General features: G+C 37.9%; 1 protein-coding gene across 5 annotated transcripts in view; it reads left to right on the plus strand.

Moving 5' to 3' along the window:
• The window catches only part of SEMA6D (semaphorin 6D), a 237279-nt gene that overhangs the window by 79217 nt on the left and 138442 nt on the right, over window positions 1-19620 (plus strand). For 2 of the 5 annotated variants that reach the window (XM_082769260.1, XM_082769262.1), the window contains one exon: window positions 16135-16214. The gene's annotated coding sequence lies outside the window, so the exon portion shown is untranslated. Of the gene's footprint in view, window positions 1-15184; window positions 15339-16022; window positions 16215-19620 lie in introns of those variants that run through there. The other 3 variants (XM_082769261.1, XM_082769265.1, XM_082769263.1) reach the window with 3 other exon arrangements.

Genomic DNA, 19620 nt, shown 5'->3' on the forward strand with positions numbered 1-19620 from the left:
ACAAACGTGGAACAGAAACATCCAAGATGTCAGTTCAGCACCATGTTTCTACTTCAAGCAGTTGGTTATATTCGTGTATCTCTAGTAGTGCATATGTTGTGTAGTTTTTCTGTTAGATACTGGCAGTATCCCTGAAGGATACACTCAGTCTTATGTCCTGCATCATACAAGGAATGTGGAAAACAATTGTGCCTTCTGGTGGGTCTTAGCTGTCTTCTGGTTCAGACCTTCTACTCAGGAAAATTCCACTGCTCTGTAAAAATTGTCTCTTAATTTCAATTAAATCCTTATATATATTTAGTTCTTTTTTTGCTTTTTAAAATCTGTATTTGCTTTGTCCTTTCAAAATGGCTGTACCAATTCAAAGCAGATGCTGTATACATACATCTCCGGTTCTTGGGAGAAAAACATATCCCTTGTGGCTGAACAGCACATTTATCTGCTGGGCAGAAGGCATCACAGAAAATACTAGAACTCCCCCATTGCTCCTTGGGAGTCACAGGGACAAGCACAGGCTTATTGTCTTATGAGAAACCTGCATCTGCTCTGGTGTATGTGCAACAGTAAAGCTGAGAATTTTTCACCAGAGGAGGTGAAGAACAGATGTATTTTCAGAGTCATCCTTCTGAAACATACTTCTTCCAGAATAAGATTCCTCTCCTCACACTCTGATCCTAATCCTGTGTCTTGGTCCCAAATCATTTCTGGCATCTGGTGCACTCTGTAGTGCTGGGAGCTGTTGCTGCAGCTTCTGCTCCAGAGCTGTAACCTCTGCTGGCATAAATGCATGAACTATTGTACATTCTTACAGAGTTAATTCATCTCTGCAATCACATGCCACTTGTTAGCCTGCAGAAATGAGAAATCACAACACTGGCAGACATATTTCCTGCTCAAAAAGCTGAATTCATGCTGCTCTTCTGGCTGAGTCTTACCTCTGATGCCAGGGTTGCCAGTCCCAGGCTAGCAGACTGATACAGTGATGTTCCTGACTTGCAAGGTCTTAGGAGACTGTGAAACCTCTAAAGCTACTACTGGTGTTGGTAAAGAGGTGCTCCTCTCACTGCATGGACAGCTTCACAGCTTTGTAATTATTGTTAATGGAATATGCGTGTGGACAGCTACTCAAGAATTAAGGCACTATTACTTGTAATAAGTTGTAATTTCTGTAAAAGGTATCAACTGCACATAGCTTCGGTCTTTTGCACGTGAAGGTCTGCAGCTGAAGATAGAAGTTGGCTGACAGAGGCATTGATTGTGTATTTGACTCTTCATGTTCTGAGGGAAAAACACAACAAAAAACAAGAGAAACCTAGGGGTATGGCTACTAAAACCTATATAAGTTCTAGTGTGAGAGGTTCGTTCACATATGTTGAAATACCCACATGATACAAGAGTAGCTTGTCACTTAAAATCTTTTCTTTAAGCAGGGAAAAGAGAGCCATTTTGGGGGCGGGGTGAAGGACTGATTAATTATTGGCAATTACTATGTGGTTGACCAGGGGCCCGAGTTGTGGGGCAGGCAGGTGGATCCAGGTGTGTGAGGGCTGCACCTGCCCAACAAAGTGCAGCTGGGCCCAACAGGTGCCTCTGTGGAAACCTGGAGGGAGGGCAGCACGGCTGTGAGGGGTGAGGAGGAGGTGTGGGCAGCAGCCCTGTGAGCAGCCAGGTCGGAGGAAAAGCAGGTGAGGAAAAGGAGCTTTAGTCTTTCTCTGTCTCTCACCATCTGACTTTATTTTAATTGGTGATCATTTAAGTTTATTTTCTGCAAATTGAGCCTTTTCTGCCTGTGGCAGTGATCAGTAGGCCATCTCCCTGTCTTACCTCAGCCCACAAGCTTTTTTGTCTTGTTCTCTCTCTTGTCCTGCTGAGGGGAGAGCAGCTGGGTGGGTGGTTCACCAGGGTCACCCCACCACAACCTCTTTGAGGTAGGTCTCTAACATGTTCAGTTTGCATCAAAATAATATGTGTGTATTTTCTGCTGATAGTATGAAGTGTGCTTGGCTATTGCCACTCTGTTCAAAGCAACACAAAACATGAGTGTGGTGGTAGAATCTTTATGCTGATGACTTGTTTTGAGGTGAGGGGTCACAAAGGGAACTGCTGGCTGGCTAACATGGCTGCCCCTTCTGTAGGGGAATGGGTCCATTTTATTGTTGCAGCCCTTGGGGGCAACAGCTGGGTTTTGATCTAGGTCTGCTCTGGGGGGCGTCAAAATCAAGAGCCTGGAAAGCACCATCAGACAAATGTTAACAGCAGTGGTTCGTGGCTGATATACTTGAAATGGAGTCAGGGACTCCAAGAGATAACAGCAAAAGCAGTTGCGTTTAAAGAGCCATGTTTATGTGTACTAGCAACTTCTCTGTGAATTGGTGCTGAGGGAGGTTGCAAGACACTGTAATCCTCTCCACTGTAATATCCTTTTCCAGAAGCTGAGGGGTAGCTTTAGTCAAAGGTATGAAATTCACCCTTGTGCAACTCTCAAGTGAAATTTGAAGCTTCTCATCCCAGAGCTGAATGTAACCCTGGAGGAGTTACAATTGCACAGGTAATGCCAACGTACTTTGATTTTTCAGGCCATACAGCAACAGGAAAGCAAATCAGTTAGAAAATGAGGGATAAAAACATCAAACTACTATCATGGCTATTATATTAAAAAAATAATAATTAAAAGTCTTGCTATGTAGATAAGATTGAACTTCCTAATGACTCAATAAATTATCCGATATTTAATTAATAAATGTCATTAAGAGTATTACAATGTTGTTTATCACTTCTTGGCTTATAATAGCTCTCTAGGCATAGGGCAGTTAGATGAGCGGATCTTCCTCAGTTAAATTCCAATTTCACATCACCATTAGATCTTCTGTGTTGCAGATACCACATATGTAATTCTGTCTGTGTAAAGGGGGAGTGCTCAGTCTGCATGTGCTTCCTTTTGATTTGCATGAAAAATATAAGCATTATTTTACCATTTGTTTTAGCTTCTTGTATTTCTTAATTTATGTATTCTAGGTAGATTACAAAAAAAAAAATGGAGTATAGGACTGAGTCATATAAACAAGCTGATTTATTAAGCATATGTTTAAATATTTTAGCGGAACTAATATCAGTGGGAAAAAAATCACATTCGAATACGTTGCTCTTTTAAAATAATGTTAATTTCAAGGAAAGAAGTGGAGGAGTGAGACATGGTAAAAGTTAATAGATGTTAGGATAACTTTCATTTCAGTAATGCTAGCCTTTTCCTGTTACCCTATTTAAAAAGGTGAAATTAGATTACTAATGTCCCTTAAAGGATATTTAAACTAATCAGGAAACATCTGAAAGAGCTTCTCTCCTCCCAAAATGACCTGATGGGGTTATCCCATCTGCCATGTATTATTTGCAATAGCAAAAAAGCTTCTAGGACTACTTAATGAGAAAGGATAATGGAATCATATGTTAATGGTGAAAACCTCAGTAAGAGCTGGTTCCCCCTAAAACAAGTTCTGAATATGTCCTTTGGGAAATATTTCCTGCATAGATTTTTTTTTTTTTTTAATGTATGAGGAAAATGTATTAGGCAAAACCATTTCTAACATTAAGAGGATTGCATACGCATGTCAGGTAGTGGAGGCCAAATCCTGACATTCACAGTATTCACAGCCTACAGCTTGTATCGTTCATTAAAAGCAGGAGGTTTCATTCAAACTAGGTACCCAGATCTGATCTCTCTGTATATCATAAATCACTCTGTTCCACTTGGTTACAGCAGCGTGGGCTTTAATAGGTTTCTGTAACTAAAATGTTGCTAAACCATACCCAGCTAATTTAATAGTGAATGCATTGCTCCTCTTTACAGTCTGTATGATTAATTTAAGAAAATGTGAGCCCTGTTCTTATCTTTAATTTGCCTACTTTCAGCTTTTAGCATTTAGTTGCTATCCCTTTCTTCATGATATTAAAGAACCTCTTTGTAACACATATGCTCTCCTCAGTTTTGGTCACTTTTAAATCTTCTTTTGTGTAAACTTAGATAAGCTCTATATGTTGATAGAGTACTTGGAATATTTGAGCCCTAAAATATTCCCTCCAATCCTCAAAACATTTCTCTGGTTCTCTTTAGCAGTTCTTGATGAGTTATGGCTTGTTAACAGTGGATATCTCCCTTAAAGAGGGAAAGTAACTAGCTCTTTAATTATGATCTTTCAGAGGTTTTTCATGTAGTCGAACTCACCTTTTCTTAGGAATAATGAAGGCATGTTCTTAAACACAACTGAAGTCTTATCTTCTCCACACCAAAGCTCTTAATTCAATAATTGTTAAAATATGTGTTTGTCTTGTGACAAACTTCTATATAGAAGTAAACCATTTACAGAAAAGTTCACCTCTGGGCATGAGCACAGCATGGAAAATTTCTCCCATTTTCCCAAATATGAGGAGTCAAAGACAGACATCTTGGCCCTCCCAAGCGAAGGATCAATTGCACAAGTATTTTGTCACTAGTATCCTGGAAAAAATCTCAGAAATTCAGAATCAGCCCAGTAATAAAAATCTTGCTGATAAAGTATGGATGATTCAAGGCTTTTACAAACCACTTGGCTTCTCACAGCTCCTTAGTCATTCATTCTAATTTCATAGAAGAGACAGAGAATATTCTTCACGGGAGAAGCAGTTGATGGAATCCCAGATGAAATACATAATTAGGAAACCTGTAATGTACAGCCTGCTGTCTCTTTCTCCACTTCTCTACTACCAAATTACAATCAGTTAGTAAAGTTATTTTAATTTTTTAAACATGTGTTTTCTACATTCTGTGGAAGTCAATTTGTTCTTTTCCCTTTCTTTTCCATGTAGATTTTAGTACACTATGACAGTAGTCATAGAATCATGGAATATGTCAAGCTTAAAGGGGGGACCCACAAGGATCATGGAGTCTAACTCCTGGACTTGATGGGTGTTTGGAGTTATCGCAGAACTTTTTAAGGAATGGTATTCATCAGTTAGTCCTGATACCCAGACAGTTGTAGAACAGCATTGAAATAAGTTTTCTTCTGAATTCATAAAATGGTGACCAAGCTTGTATTACAAGATCAAAAAGTCACATGCAAACTCCATAAAAATCTTAGGCAGGGATGTATCTTTACTATTTATTTAAATAATTGGAATTTCCATTACAAAGTTTTAAATAAACAATTCCAAAATTAATAAGTAATGTCTGAAAATGGACGATCGAAGTTACATATTTTATTAGAGGTTTCAGAAAGCTTTTTATTTACTGATTTTAAATATATATAACCAATCCAAAGGCTTTACTGTATACAAAAAAATAAGCATTTTACAGATGAGGTCCAGCAAAAGCAATTCCTGGCATCGGAAATGTGGAAACAATGGAATTGTCCAGCATACCGCAGTTCTGTGAACCCCTCCCCTGTGTGTAGCTATTAGATTGCCCCAGTATGGAAAGTGCTGTGGAGATAAATATAAGTTATGAAGTATGTCCAAAGCCATGCTGCTGATCTCCCTTTGTACTTTGCAGTAGCTGTGAAGATTTTATTTTGCAGTTTGTCCTCCAGCCCCTCATGGATAGTCTAGGTGAAGTATGGCGTACCTCTTTCTGTTTTGTTTGTTTTGTTTTGTTTCTCAGGCCAGCTTGTGACACTTCATTTTCACTGCCTTAGAAATGTCACATGCATCTGTTGCTTTGTGTAGCAAATCTCAAGATTTGCCTAAGTAAATAGCTATCTGCGCTCTTGAAACCACGACAATGTACATATGTGTTGGAAACTGGTGAGCTAAAGATTATATTTGACTGCTCTGTCATGAGTAAAGTTTTAAAGGACTGGAAATATTATTAACAATTTCAGTGTAATGTCTTTATACTGAGATGATTAGAATGAGAGGTTGACCTGGTATTGGTCCTTTATTTTTCATGTGATCCTTTCCTGAAGAAGTTCCGGTTAAGGAGAATAGAATAGGGCAGAGATGTAGCTTGCATACTGAATTTACCTAGCAGGTAGTGCTCAGGTTTTTTGGAAACACCTTGACACCACCATTTTTTTTCGAGTTATCCTGTGAGGAGAAAATTGCTGTGAGATATTCTGCACTCCTTCAGTGGGTATTTTCATAAGGTGGTTACTCAAACAACTTGGTTCTTACTCAAAACCTGTTATGATTGTATCTGGGAATGTCTACATATCTTCATATTTGCAAGTGGAGAAAAAGAACCTTAAAACTGTACATGTAAAGATCAATATAAATGCTGTTAGAGCTTTCTTTCCTGCTACCTGATCATGGTATTTGTCTGTATTCTTTCTGCTTTTCCTGCATCAATCTGTTTCTTTTTTGTCTGTTCTTTAGAAATTTAATTTATGAGATTATGCCTTTAATGGTGCTGTGAAGGTAGCTGTCAGATAGGGGGATGTTACTACGTGTAGCACATGATGATGATCCCCATAGCCTGAAATGATGTGATAGTAAATGTAAAGCCTGGAAGCCTGTAGATTCCCAGCTCCTCTAAAGCTGGCCAGTTATCTTTAAAGTAAGAAGCTGAATTGCATAAAGAGCTTCCTGTGAAAACTGCAGAAAGGATTTGAATGCCCACCTATTAAAATATATGTCTAATAACCAAATTATTTAATGAATCAAAAAAAAACTGTTTACAAGTCCATTTTAGCAGGTCTCAATAATATTTAGACAGTTGCTGCTTTGTTAATGCCATCTATACTAACATACATGCAAGTTCATCCCATGTGATTTTGCTGGCAATTATTTTCATTTACTTAATTATATATACAGCACTTCATTTTAAGTTCTTTGTAAAGATAGAGGTCTTTGAAAAGCCTGTAGAGGTATCAGGATGAATGCATCGTTCTGCATGTACAGCCTTTAACTTAGTGTACAAACCATTGGATTCAAGGTGGTAGGTATCACAGGTCAACTACACTCACTAATCACTGCCTCAACAAAAGAGACTGACTTTGTTGCTAGCTAACTGCAGTAAGAATAGTAAATCACTTCATAGACTTTATATTTATTCACTTCACAGCTTGATCACTACAGTTTCACATTTCCTCTGCAAAACGGTAATGCTCTTTGCTTTGTCCGGGAAATAGAAATCACTCACAAAATCTCCTAACTATTTGTTTTAAGTGAATGAGCAATACAGCTTATTACACACTGGTTCCTGAAATGAAGCACTGTCATAGCATGGTGGTTGCGGTGAATATTTATGTTGGAGCTTTTTTATTTATTTTTTTAAGACATCCTCTGATAGATTATTGTGCTGCTTTGTACATTACAGTTTCAGTACTTTATCTGTGAAGACTGCCATAATATAACTTTGCAGGTGGAACTGCAGGCAGGCATTATGTGAAGGATGAGCCTCCTGGGATACTGATTGCATTACCATGATAAAAAAAAATTGCTCTAACAAAAATGTTTAGCCAAATCTCCATGGAAAAGGGTAGCATTCATCCAAATGTGTTTTCAAAGGTAATCTCTTGAAATGGAGGAAGTACCTAAATATGCCTTTGAAATAACCAAGTATACAGACAGAAGATGAAAAAAAGTGTTTGTTGACACACCATTTTGCTTTCAAGCTTAATGTAGAGTTTTAATTTTATTAAGAATGATAGTGATTCCCTAAATAATTATTGACACCAATACTTCTCTGTGTCAAAAAGAAAAATCTCTATCTAGAGCTGAGTTTGGAGAGAAAGACTTAGAGAAAGAATTGGGCCTACAGCAAAGAACTGCCGTGCCTTGGCTGAGGGATGGTTCTAAATGAGAGACTTAGAGATGGAGGCATATTCATGTTAGAGCAGATGTCCTTCTCTGTTGGCTTCATAGATTTAGGCACGTGCATTACAGAAAGGACTGTCTCAAGCATCTGAGCTACCAGGTTGGGGTTCAGGTCTATGTCACTGAGTTTTTGTCTGCTATACTCCATCCTTCTGAAGCCTATCACCAGATGAAAATAAGCTTAAATGCTTTGCTTTGAAAGTGTTTCTTCTCTAGCTCTTAACCTAGTATCTTCTAAGTTATAATTTGAATGTTATCATCATCTGGTTGTGTGAGCTGACTCTTGGAAAAAGGAGGAAATGGTTTTAATTCAGAGGTGCTCAGGCTTACAAAATGGGGTTTGGAAGGTGCTGAATCCTTGCCTGAATAAATCAGATCCTTCAGATCCTGTTAACAGAGTAACACACTGCTATTAAACAGTGAAATCAAAGGTTTATGATAGTCTTTTGTATATCAGTAGCAAGAAAAATGAAAGTACAACAAACACACCATTAACTTGAGCCAGAATTTCCAAAACTGTCACACACAGAGTTGCATATTAATGTGTATGTTCGAGCCATGCAATTAAGTTAATTGTGATGCAGCTAATGAAATGCAGACATTGGTTTTCACATACATCCTCCTGAACATTCAAACCTTAATATATTATTTTACTTACAGCAGGGTCTAGAAATAGGGTGGAAAAAGTTGTTACTGCCTATTAGGCTCAAATGTAGGAGAGCATAATATTGCTATAAAATGCTAAGGATATTTTGATACAGAGGTGATAATTAATTGAACAGCTTTTGTTTTATAATTTCAAATGATAAAGCATATTTCTTCAACATAAGTAAGTAATAGCTGTTAATAAAATGTTATGTGTCACTATTACTGTTTTTTTTCCTCATGTTTTTTGTAATCAGCATGCTCTTTGCAATTAACTCTCTATACGCTCTCTTTTTGGGCATATAAAGGTCCACCCTTTCTAAGTATAATTCACTGATTTTGATGTCACAACACCTTTTTAGGAGTTTTCCTTCATAAGAGCTTTCTCTGCCTTGATACTTTTGTGTGCTTCTAGGATCCTGACTGACTGGCCTATACATCATTTTAAGTTCATGTACTTGTTAGTCAGAAGGTCTGAACTTTGCGTCCTTTTGGAACAGCAGCCAGGGACAGGAGATAGTGTTATATACGGAGTAGTAATTCATGTCGAGAAAATGGTTGATATTAATAAAGAAGGGGGAGATTTGGGAATGTGGCCAGGGGGGTTGGAATTGCCCGTGGTTGAGATAACATTAGACTCTTAACGATGAGGCCATCAGGAATGTAAAAGAGTTTAGAGGGAACAAAGAAGGGTGATTCAGGAGACTCCATGCAGTCTCTGGTTCCTTGTTCTCCAGCTGGTTTCTTGTTCTCCAGCCATTAAGGCATGAAAGTTTCTGGGTGTTTGCTGCTGTTGTTATGTTCAAAGATGTTTGACCAATGAAAAGTTGTTTTGAAAAGGACTGCTGTGGAGAGAAGGGTATAAGAGGGGGGCCTGCCCTCAAGATAAAAAAGGCAACACGATGAAGTTATGTCATCAATAAAGAAGCAGGAAAAAGAAGTGAAGACAACAGGCTGGCAGAATGGAGACCAGGACGGGAACAGGCACATTGATTGCCTCATGAAGGTAGGTTCGGCCAAACTCAGCAAACTGCTCAGAGAAGCTCGTACAGAAAGTCATTGGAAACAGGCGCACTGGAGCTGGAGAGAAGCTCGAGCTGAGAGAAGTGGACCTGTGCACACAACTGCCCCTCGCTGGTAAGCAGTTGTGCATTATGGGGAATCATACGTCCTTAGGAACAAAGACTGTCCTGGTAACCTTTACAGCTTATCCTCCTTATTAACAATTGGACGGTTTATGAGCCTGTAATATAGGACCAAACTGAGGTCAAGGTGTGGGACTCTGCAACTAAAAATGACAGGGTTGCAGTGGGATTGCTCAGCACCTGGCGAGCAATCTCTGAGGCCTTAAAGAGCCATGTGGGACCACAGTCAGAAACGTGTGGCTTGCCAGACAGTGAGGGAGCTGCGGGCTCATCTACTGATCCGACTGCTACGCCATGGGCCCCTCTGCTGCTACAGCCATTGCAGGCTTTTGCTGTTATGCCCCCTGTTCACCTGAACGTGCCTTTTGACCCAGGCCTCATTGGCCTTGAAAAGCAGATGGATATGTTTTTCTTCGATCCGGGAAGAATGGGATACATAAGGCCTGAAGACCGAGTTGCTTGAGAACTTAAAGCAAGACATAATGTTCAAAAGGAATGGAAAACGGAGACTTGTTAGTAATTAAGAAAAGGAATGGAAAATGTAGACTCTTAAGTCATGGAACTTAAAGGATTGTTTGTTACCTTTCCTGATTGTATGTATGTATAGGCATACTTGCGTTTAGTATGTAAAAGCTATGTTCTATATATTTAGAATGTTTGATGTTCTGTGTGCGTGTTGGTGGAGTGTGGACTCCCCGCACACCCAGTGCTGTTTACTTGCCTTTTATACCTTTTATAAGTATAAATATTACAAAATTCAGATTGAGTTGAGACTTCATTTATAACATTGTCTAAACTCTGGCTCTGAAAGCCACCCCTTCTTGCCTAGAGGGATGATAAACATAGCCAATAAGAAGCTGTGACTAAAGGGAAATGGGGGACCTACTATTCTCTGGGATGGGAAGAAAAGGTAATCTATTAAATGTTTCCATGGTGGTGTTTTTCTATTTCTGTTCCAGGCCTTCAGAATATTCTAGTTTAGTAATACCTATTATCTGCTTCTACTTCTTCATTTCAACTAATGTGCATCAAAAATGTTCACTTATCCACCTGGGCTCAATGGAGCTTTATACACCATACGTGTATGGTGTATGGTGTACATCCTGTTAAAGGCTGAACTTATATTACTTCAGGTTTTCAATTAACCTTGCTTCCACATATTTCACAGCATTAAGAGCAGTGCGGTGTTTGGCATAACTCACATCTCCTCACACCTTCTTCGTCCCCCCATAAAAATTTAAAATGCTGCTTTTCTATGCTGTATTGAAACCTTGTGGTATCTGTGTTACATGACCAATTCCAATAATGGATTTCCATTATTTCTAGGAAATAACACTAGTGGTAATTTTACAGTGTTTTATACCACTGTTAGATGTACTAGCAGGTGTTGCTATACTGAGCTGCATTCGTTTGCAATAAAGTGCAGAAATCGATTTTTATTCAAGGTAGACAGATTTAGCTTTTTCATATATGTATATACATCTAAATGAATACAAATTATTATTATTATGGAAAATTCTATGGTCAGTGCATTTACATGTAAATAGATGAATAGTAGGTTTGTGAAGGAGAGCAAAAATGACTAGAAATCCAATTCTAAAATGCTATGTTTGGTGCTATGGGATTTCTTATGTTGTCAAATACGCATTTTACACAGACTAATCTAATGGATATATAAATTAATGAGTATTTTATGGTAACCTATTCAAGCAAGTTGACTATATTAGGAAGTAAAATTAAGCATTGGGTTCTTAGCAAACTTCAGGACGTTATCAGTTCAACTATTTTACTGTTTTTCAAATCTAAGTCTTTGAAAGTGCTTGTCAGTGCTTAGTCAAGACTGATGTTTCTCTTGCTAAGGCATTTCTTTGTTGTGCTTATTGCCATCATTTGTGATGTACAACTTAGAAGCTGAAGTCATGGGTATCATCACAGACCCTTTTGATTTGCAATATAAATTGCATCTTTAGGGAATCATCCACTCAGTCCTCTGAGCTGATTGTTGCATTCTGAATGTGCATTTGTAGCTTAAGATTAAGACTATCATTATTAAAACTTTTTAACTTGGAGTTTTTTCTCATTCTCCTTTAGTCTGAATTTCTGACTCTGCCAAAATGGTTAAATCTTATCCTAATCATTAATAAGAAAATATCTTCATCCACAAAATCAGTTCTCAGTGTTATATGATAGCTTACTTTCACTACGCTTTCTGGAACTTAAGTGCTTATATTATTCCTAAGCTCTTCCTTGCTTTCCAGGACTATAAATTTGCCTTATATACATCATAACATTAGCTTTCTCAGACGTCTTATCAGCCATTGTCTGTCAAAACTTTGAGAGGCTCGCTGCTGCTTATATTACATGTGCTAAGATCCTTCTGCATTACAGAAATGTGATGAGTAATGCATCTTTCTTGATGAACCAGACCCCTAGAATCCACTTGATTGTGAAGAAGAAGGAAATTACAGCCAAAATCATCAAATGTTCAAGTCTTCATACTGAAACAGTCATGTCCCACAAACATGAAATATTTCATGTTTCTCTTTAATGTACAAATCACAGGAGTTTTTCTTAAGATGAAAAGCATAGTGGAACAAATACGACTATCTTTTAGCCTATTCAGGTGTCTGAATGTAAGCCAGATATTCAAAAACTTTTTATAGATTTGCTACTATTTTTGAAGTGCTGCATCTCCATGGTAAATTGAACTCATCCATATGTCAAGTTTTTTCATCAGTCACAGACACCATGAGGGTTATAAAATAAAGACCCACTTATGACTTGGTCTAGCAAGGGGTGAAAAAGTCCAGCAATTTCTTTATTGTCTCTCCTCCCTTGGTCTCCCTACACTAACGTGATGTTCTCAAACTGATCAAGTTCAGCATCTGGCTTCCCCATGAATCTACCAAAGTCATGACTGCAGTTCTTATAGATACTGTCTATACTTGTTTTGTGCAACAAAACATTTCAGGCAGAAATCCTGTGACCAAGGTGACTTCCTCCACTGCACAGTCCTCTCAATTCTGCAAAATGCCTAGCTACTATAACTGAAATCTGTACCTGCAGTCCTAACCTCCTCTTTGCCACTTTTGATTCATTCCTCAAACCTTCTCCCACAACAATTTTCTATAAGATATAGAATCATAGAATATCCTGAGTTGGAAGGGACCCTTAAGGATCATCAAGTCCAACTCTTGACACCGCACAGGTCTACCCAAAAGTTCAGACCATGTGACTAAGTGCACAGTCCAATCTCTTCTGTATCTTGACAATTTCTTCCCAGTGAAAATGGATAAATATGATCTTCATAACTCCTCCTTTCATTAATTGTTCTGTGCCGAAACAGTCCTCTAACCTGTCTCAAATTGTTCTCATCTGCTTTATGAAGTGACCCCAGCCTATCCTTTTTTCCTTCCAGTCTGTCACTTTCTTCTTTCTCTTTTGTTTCACAATCGAACTTTGCATTACTCTTTAACTTCTTTGGAATGTTGCACTTTTTACCACTCTTGCCCTTCTAATAAGCTCTCATCCCTGAACACATGGACCATACTTTACAGTCACTGTCCTCTAATTCCCATTATTTGTACTTAACGGAAATTGCTCAAACAAGTCTCTAATGACCTTTTCCAGTCCACTTAGTACTGCACCTTTGGCTACCACAACTTTGGCTACCAGTTGAAACAAATGTTTCAACTTTGATCTTACTGTAATCCTTTTTCTTTTGGCTGCCAGGACTCTATCCTTTCCTTTTTGTGCCCTTCGGTGAATCTGTCTTATCAGTTCTCCAGCTGCAGGAGTTTGTAGAACAGTCAGGTTTTGATGTCTTTCCTAGTTTATCCATGAGGAGACTCGCTTGCAAGCATAGATTCAGCTACCATGTTTCTGAGGCTGATTAGGAAATATGTGAACATCTGTACTTCAAGCCTGCCTCTTCCTACCCAAACTAAAATCAAAGTCTCTCTGTGCAGATACTGGAGTGGTATGTAAAGCCAATATCACTAAAACACTGGCCCTTACTCTTTCTGCAGAAACACTCTCAATTACTCTTTCTCACAATGTCTGTAAATAATCTACCATCTCACTTATTATCCACATTCATCACCTGAGCATTGTCTTCAACTGAGATTTCTCTTTGCCACCTCAAATCCAGCTGGCATACATGGTCTTTTCTGGCCATCTGTGTTGTCTCTTAGATTTTTCCCACTGTGAATTTACTTGCTCAAATATCAACAATCACAAGCTTATTGAGCTCAAATAATGCTGTTAGAAAGATCATTTTCCTAGTGTCTTTCTTTGGCCATATCACTTTCTGACCATAGCACTTAGGTGCTATGTGCCTCTCCCGTTTTGATTTTACACAGACGATTTTCCTTTTCTCTATTCCATGTCATTCCCTTGTCAGTATGAAAGCAGCAGATCCTTAGTTTGTCGTGACATCCATTTCCATCTCTGCTTTCACTTTCAAGTCAGCACCTTCTTGCTTTCTCCTGTCAAAACTCTTAAGATACATCTGCAAAACTGGTTCTTCAAATTTCTTCTTGAACTGTGCCTTCACCCTTCTACCTAGAGGGGAAAAAAAAAAAAAAAAGACTATCATAATGACTATTATTGTCTTTTTTTCTCCTAACTATTGCATTTTGTCCTGAATTTACTGTATAATTTTACTGTATACTTAGAGTTGTTTTTTTCCCACTGTGCATTTGGATAGGGCTAATGCTGTCAGGTCCTGGTCTGTAAGTAGGATTTGGAGGTGCTATGGTAAAGTAAATAGCACTGAAGGGAACAGTAAAGTCCAGGAGGAGTTGAAGTCATGGCTATATCCCCGCAGAATGGGCCTGGCACACTAGTCCAACAGCTAATATTTTTGGCAAAAACACAGATATGGAAACTATGTCCATGGTCAGATGTGCACACAGAGTGCTGCCAAAACAGAGCAGCGTACACTGTAGGATATGCTGTTTTCCCCAGTAGCATATACAGAGATACTGGTCCTTACCTTGGAAAATGTGAAGCACTTGAATGAACTCTGGGATCTACAGATGAAGTTCTGGGGTGATTTACAGTATTTCAAACTGATGCTTAAGCAGCTAAATCGTTCCCTCCAGCACCCATTTGTTGTAATCTCCCTCCAAAGATATTAAAAATGCAGAAACCTTGGCCAGGTTGTAGTTGATCTAATTTATAAAACATTTTCTGGGTATTAAAAACTAGGGCAATGCACTAGTAGTTTTTAAATTGTGTTAAATATACTGTAAACTCCCAGAAAGAACCTTTCATTGAAGATTATTGTATGAAGACTTGAAGATTAAAGTGTCTAGATTAAAGATTAATGTGAAGTGCACCAGGAAATGGTTTGATGTATAAGGAGCTATGTAAGATATTAATCGTGCACTTTTCAAAACTGCCTGAGGGAATTGGACGCCCAGTTCTCTTACATGCCTTTGAACATCTCACTAGAAATAATTTGTTGTTATAGAGTGAAAATGGCAATATTTTCATTGGAAGCTTGAATAAAAGAGGAAGGAAGAGATTTTGAGACATTCTGTACTCTTCTAGAGCCCAATGTTAGATCCTTACTTTTTTTTTCCTGTTCTGAATTTGCTTTGTAGGTTTCAGAAGATTTTAGAGCTGCTGTTATTGTATAGAGGCAACTTGGATTTGGGTGCTACAAATTAATAAAACTGGTCTGAGCCAAGAGCATGGTTCCACCTACCTATGTATTTCGTGTCATCAAGTCCATTTCTACTTTGCTTTCACTTCAAGGTAGTTTTTACGTTCTCATGAACAAGAATAATTTGAAAAATAACCATGTAAACCTCAAGGAGACAAATTTATGCATATACATATTTATATTTACAAAATAATAGGTATTTAAATAATTATAATTGATGCAATTCAATTATATATTATACATGTATTTAGTGAAGTACTCCTTTTCCTGGAGTTTTTCTCAGTCATGATTTTTTGTATAGGAACTTCAATACTGTTATGGAAGAAATGTTCCACATATGGTAGAAATTACAAGTTTGCTTGTCCCCAAAGTGCTGCAGTACAAATAAGCTGTTAAATGCCAACTCTGAATGTTATTTTTTAGATGTTAAGAGAGATAATCCTGTATTAAAACTATTAGGAGGCAAATTTATTTGAACTTCAAAACATCTTTGATCTGGAATGAAAATGAACTGTGTATGAGTGTATGCTCCATTAACTTGGGGTTGGCCAATTTTTTGTGTTTTTGTTTGTTTTTTTCCATTAGCCGTTTTTCCAGTGCAGTGCAATAACTGATTGTGCAATACAATTACTTTTCCTGGTAAAATCTGGTCTGTTGCCTTCATAAAAGGACAGGTTTTATGTAGAAAATACTGTGTGGGAATCAGTATTCAGGTTTGCAGTCATCTGAATAGTCAAGGTGCTGGTGTGTTGCATTCAGACCTATTTCAGTGGCCTTATCGTTAAGCCTCCAGTAAGCGTTTATAAAGTGAGGCTTCCATGGGTATTGGGAAAGTGTGATTAAAAATAATCATATGTCTGATGAATGTTTTCTTCTGAATTTTGGCAGGATCATCCATTTGAATTTGTGCCAATCTCTACAGGAACCTGATGCCAGCAATTTAAGGATCTTCACATTCAGTCTCAGTGGTAAGATCTAAAGATGCTATAGTAAACCATATTAGATTATTATTGTTTTCTGTAATGTTGCACTAAAACTATATTGTGGGGAGGGCGGGAGGAGTAATTCTGTTTGACCTATACACAGATAGATATAAGAACGTATATTGATCTGTACAAGGTTGAGCTCAGGACACAAGTTCTGAGGAATTTTCATCAGAGTAAAATCAAAAAGGTTATATTTATTGTTCTCTCAACTAATGTAACTGCTCTCAAAATGTTTGACGTTATACATGTAAAATGATGTAACCATTTACATAAGGATGGTGGACAGGCTCCAAAGAGAAAGTAAAATGCACAAAAAGGAAATTCAGATGTTTTGAAAACAGAGCAAATTAGATGTAAAACTAGAAATTACTTTCACCTCTAATGCTGTCTTTGTTGTAATTAGTCTGATTGTTCAAACCTTGGTCCAGATTCTCAGATGTTGCCCTACACCCTTTGTGCTGCTGTGGAGACCTTGTGATGCGATGTGGTCTGGTTGCACCTTGAAGCTCAGAATTTCTGCTCTGGAGAGAAATTCACAGCTATAGTAAAAGTGAAAAAGAGGAGGGGACAGCTGAGTCCCACTGCACATTTTGTTTTTGAATCTACTTTCTAGGAAACTCTAGCTGAGTACTGTGCAGTATTATTCTACACAAAATCACATGGTGTGTATCTGTTTGGTTTTTCAGGTAGGAAAGAACTAATTTTTGGATTATAATGTTGCCTGTGATGCTTCTTGATTCTTGCTTCTTTTTTTGATTCTCTCAAAATGATTCTCACCATAATGCTACATATCCATTAGGTTTTTTTGGCCTTGGAGAAAGAGGAGGCGGGGGGGGGGAAACATCACCATGTGCTGTACTCCTCCCCTTAACATTGGCTGTTGCACATTATTATAGGCAGAGTATGGACAGCCCTTTGACCTCACCTACTTCAGTCATAATCATGCTGTTTTTAGTTCACTGTGAAACAGATGTCAAGTAACACTACTTCCAAGTCCTGTCCATTACAGACTATTGAAATATAAATACTTTTTGAATTAGGGTGCTCCTCAAAAAATTAGGACTCTTCTGATATGGAAACAAAATATTTATTCATAATTCCTCTAGCAATTTATTGTCATTAACCAAGTAGATCAGTAGAATCTCTGCTTCAGTTTAAAGATCACAGAACCACAGAATTGTCTAGGTTGGAAGAGACCTCAAGATCATCAAATCCAACCTCTGACTTAACACTAACAAGTCCTCCACTAAACCATATCACTAAGTTCAGCATCTAAATGTCTTTTGAAGACCTCCAGGGATGGTAACTCAACCACTTCCCTGGGCAGCCCATTCCAAATGCCTAACAACCCTTTCGGTAAAGAAATTATTCTTCCTAATATCCAACCTAAACCTCCCCTGGCACAACTTTAGCCTGTTCCCCCTCACCAGGCACATGGGAGAATAGGCCAACCCCCACCTCGCTACAGCCTCCTTTAATGTACTTATAAAGAGCAATAAGGTTGCCCCTGAGCCTCCTTTTCTCCAGGCTGAACAATCCCAGCTCCCTCAGCCACTCCTCATAAGGCTTGTTCTCCAGACCCCTCACCAGCTTCGTCACCCTTCTCTGGACTCGCTCAAGCACCTCGATGTCCTTGTAGCAAGGGGCCCAAGATGTATTCAACAGCACTAGTATTCCTGTCCAATCACACTCTTTTCCTATAAAAATAAGCATAACAATGTGTTATCATAAATAACAACAAATGCAGAACAACAAATTATCACAGGAGTTTTGAAAGGTGGTCCTCATAATACTATTCTATTTTTTTCAAATTGTTATTTGATGCTATTACATTCTGTATGCTCTGTAAGTTGGAGCTGAAAGTCAATGCTGTTCTGACAGACACAAGTCATGGAAGCTAGAAGTGACTGGTGCTGAACTACTAGATCTTTTTCCTCTGTAAACAGGAGACATTAATGACCAAGTAAACAAAAGCAGAAGAGCCTCGTTTGTTAACTCTTAGCTAGGGCAAATGAAAATCCACTACAAGTCATTAAAGTCTCAGCTCTGTGACAGAACTACTGCTCACTGCAGCAGGAGCAACTCAGGTAACAAACATTTAAGCACTAACAAGTCTAACTGTTTTTAGCTAAAGTTCATTAGGTTCTAGGAGACAAAGTTGACTAACTGTAGGTATATAAGTACATATAGGGAGAGAGTTACTTGTTCTCGTTACCAGTAAATGTGTAGCAGATTCCTCAGAAGGGTTAATGACCTTCAGGGCATACAGATGACCAGCTCACTTTTCAAATCAAAAACCAGTACAATATGATAGATTATATTGTGTATTATATATATAATACAATTAAAGGAAACGTTTGTGTATGTGTGTTAAAATGAGGAAAAAAGAGCTCTTTCTGACTGCATTTCTTTTTTGACTATCCCTTCGCACTTCATTTCAGCCTTTGTTTTTTGTTTTCATGCTTTATTATATTTTCTTGAGGCAAGAAAGGCTTTCAATGAGAACTTGATGAATGTCCATATTAAAGTGGATCCCTTTTTTAATTAAGTTCATCTAAATTTAATTTTGCAATTTTACTTCAGTAAACTGCTATGACTCCAGATGTTGAATGTGTTTTTCCTATTGCTGCTCTCGCATAACTGTACCTGTAAAAGATTTATGACTTAGAGGCATTTCTGAACATTTTTGAGTGTTTTCAGCATATGTTTCAAGGATGGCAAGTAACATGAGCAATTAGCATCCTAAAATACTGTTATTCATCCACGATTTCTTTTAATAGGATATTACTTTTATTAGTTTGAATTTTAAAGTTTAAAAGAAACATTGTTATAAAAGCATTTCAAATGATACAGGGATATTCTCCCATGCAAATTGTTAAAGGTGAAAGAGAAGACTTCAGGAGGTATGGGATGCCATGTGAACAGCTATAACTTAAGAATTACTCACTTTGATTAAAGAAAACCCAAACAGTTAGTGGATTTGGGGGTCCTTTCCTTTTATTACAAGGTGCAGTTTGATGGTGTCAGTGTTACCTGAACTTCGTAAATGTGGGAAATACGTACCTCGAGTGCTTATTGGTCTTAAAGATTGCAAAATGAATTTACTAATTTTGTTAACATGAGAAATACATTTGCAGATTAAATAACATCACATACTTTTCATGTTACGTCATCAGTGTAAAACGCTCTTGTTTTAAGAATTGCCTGGAAATTGCTCCTTGAATATCTGGACATATCTAGTAGCATTGCATATGACACACGTGAGGCAATGCATAATGAAGACCCAGGTTCTCATCAGAGAAACATGTACCATAATTTAACTTCCAAATAATATTATAAGGAAAAGACTTCAAAATTAAATTAAAAGACAGTTGCATTCTATTCTGTC

Source organism: Aythya marila, assembly GCF_965140915.1.
Source record: "Aythya marila genome assembly, chromosome: 11".
NCBI lineage: Eukaryota > Metazoa > Chordata > Aves > Anseriformes > Anatidae > Aythya > Aythya marila.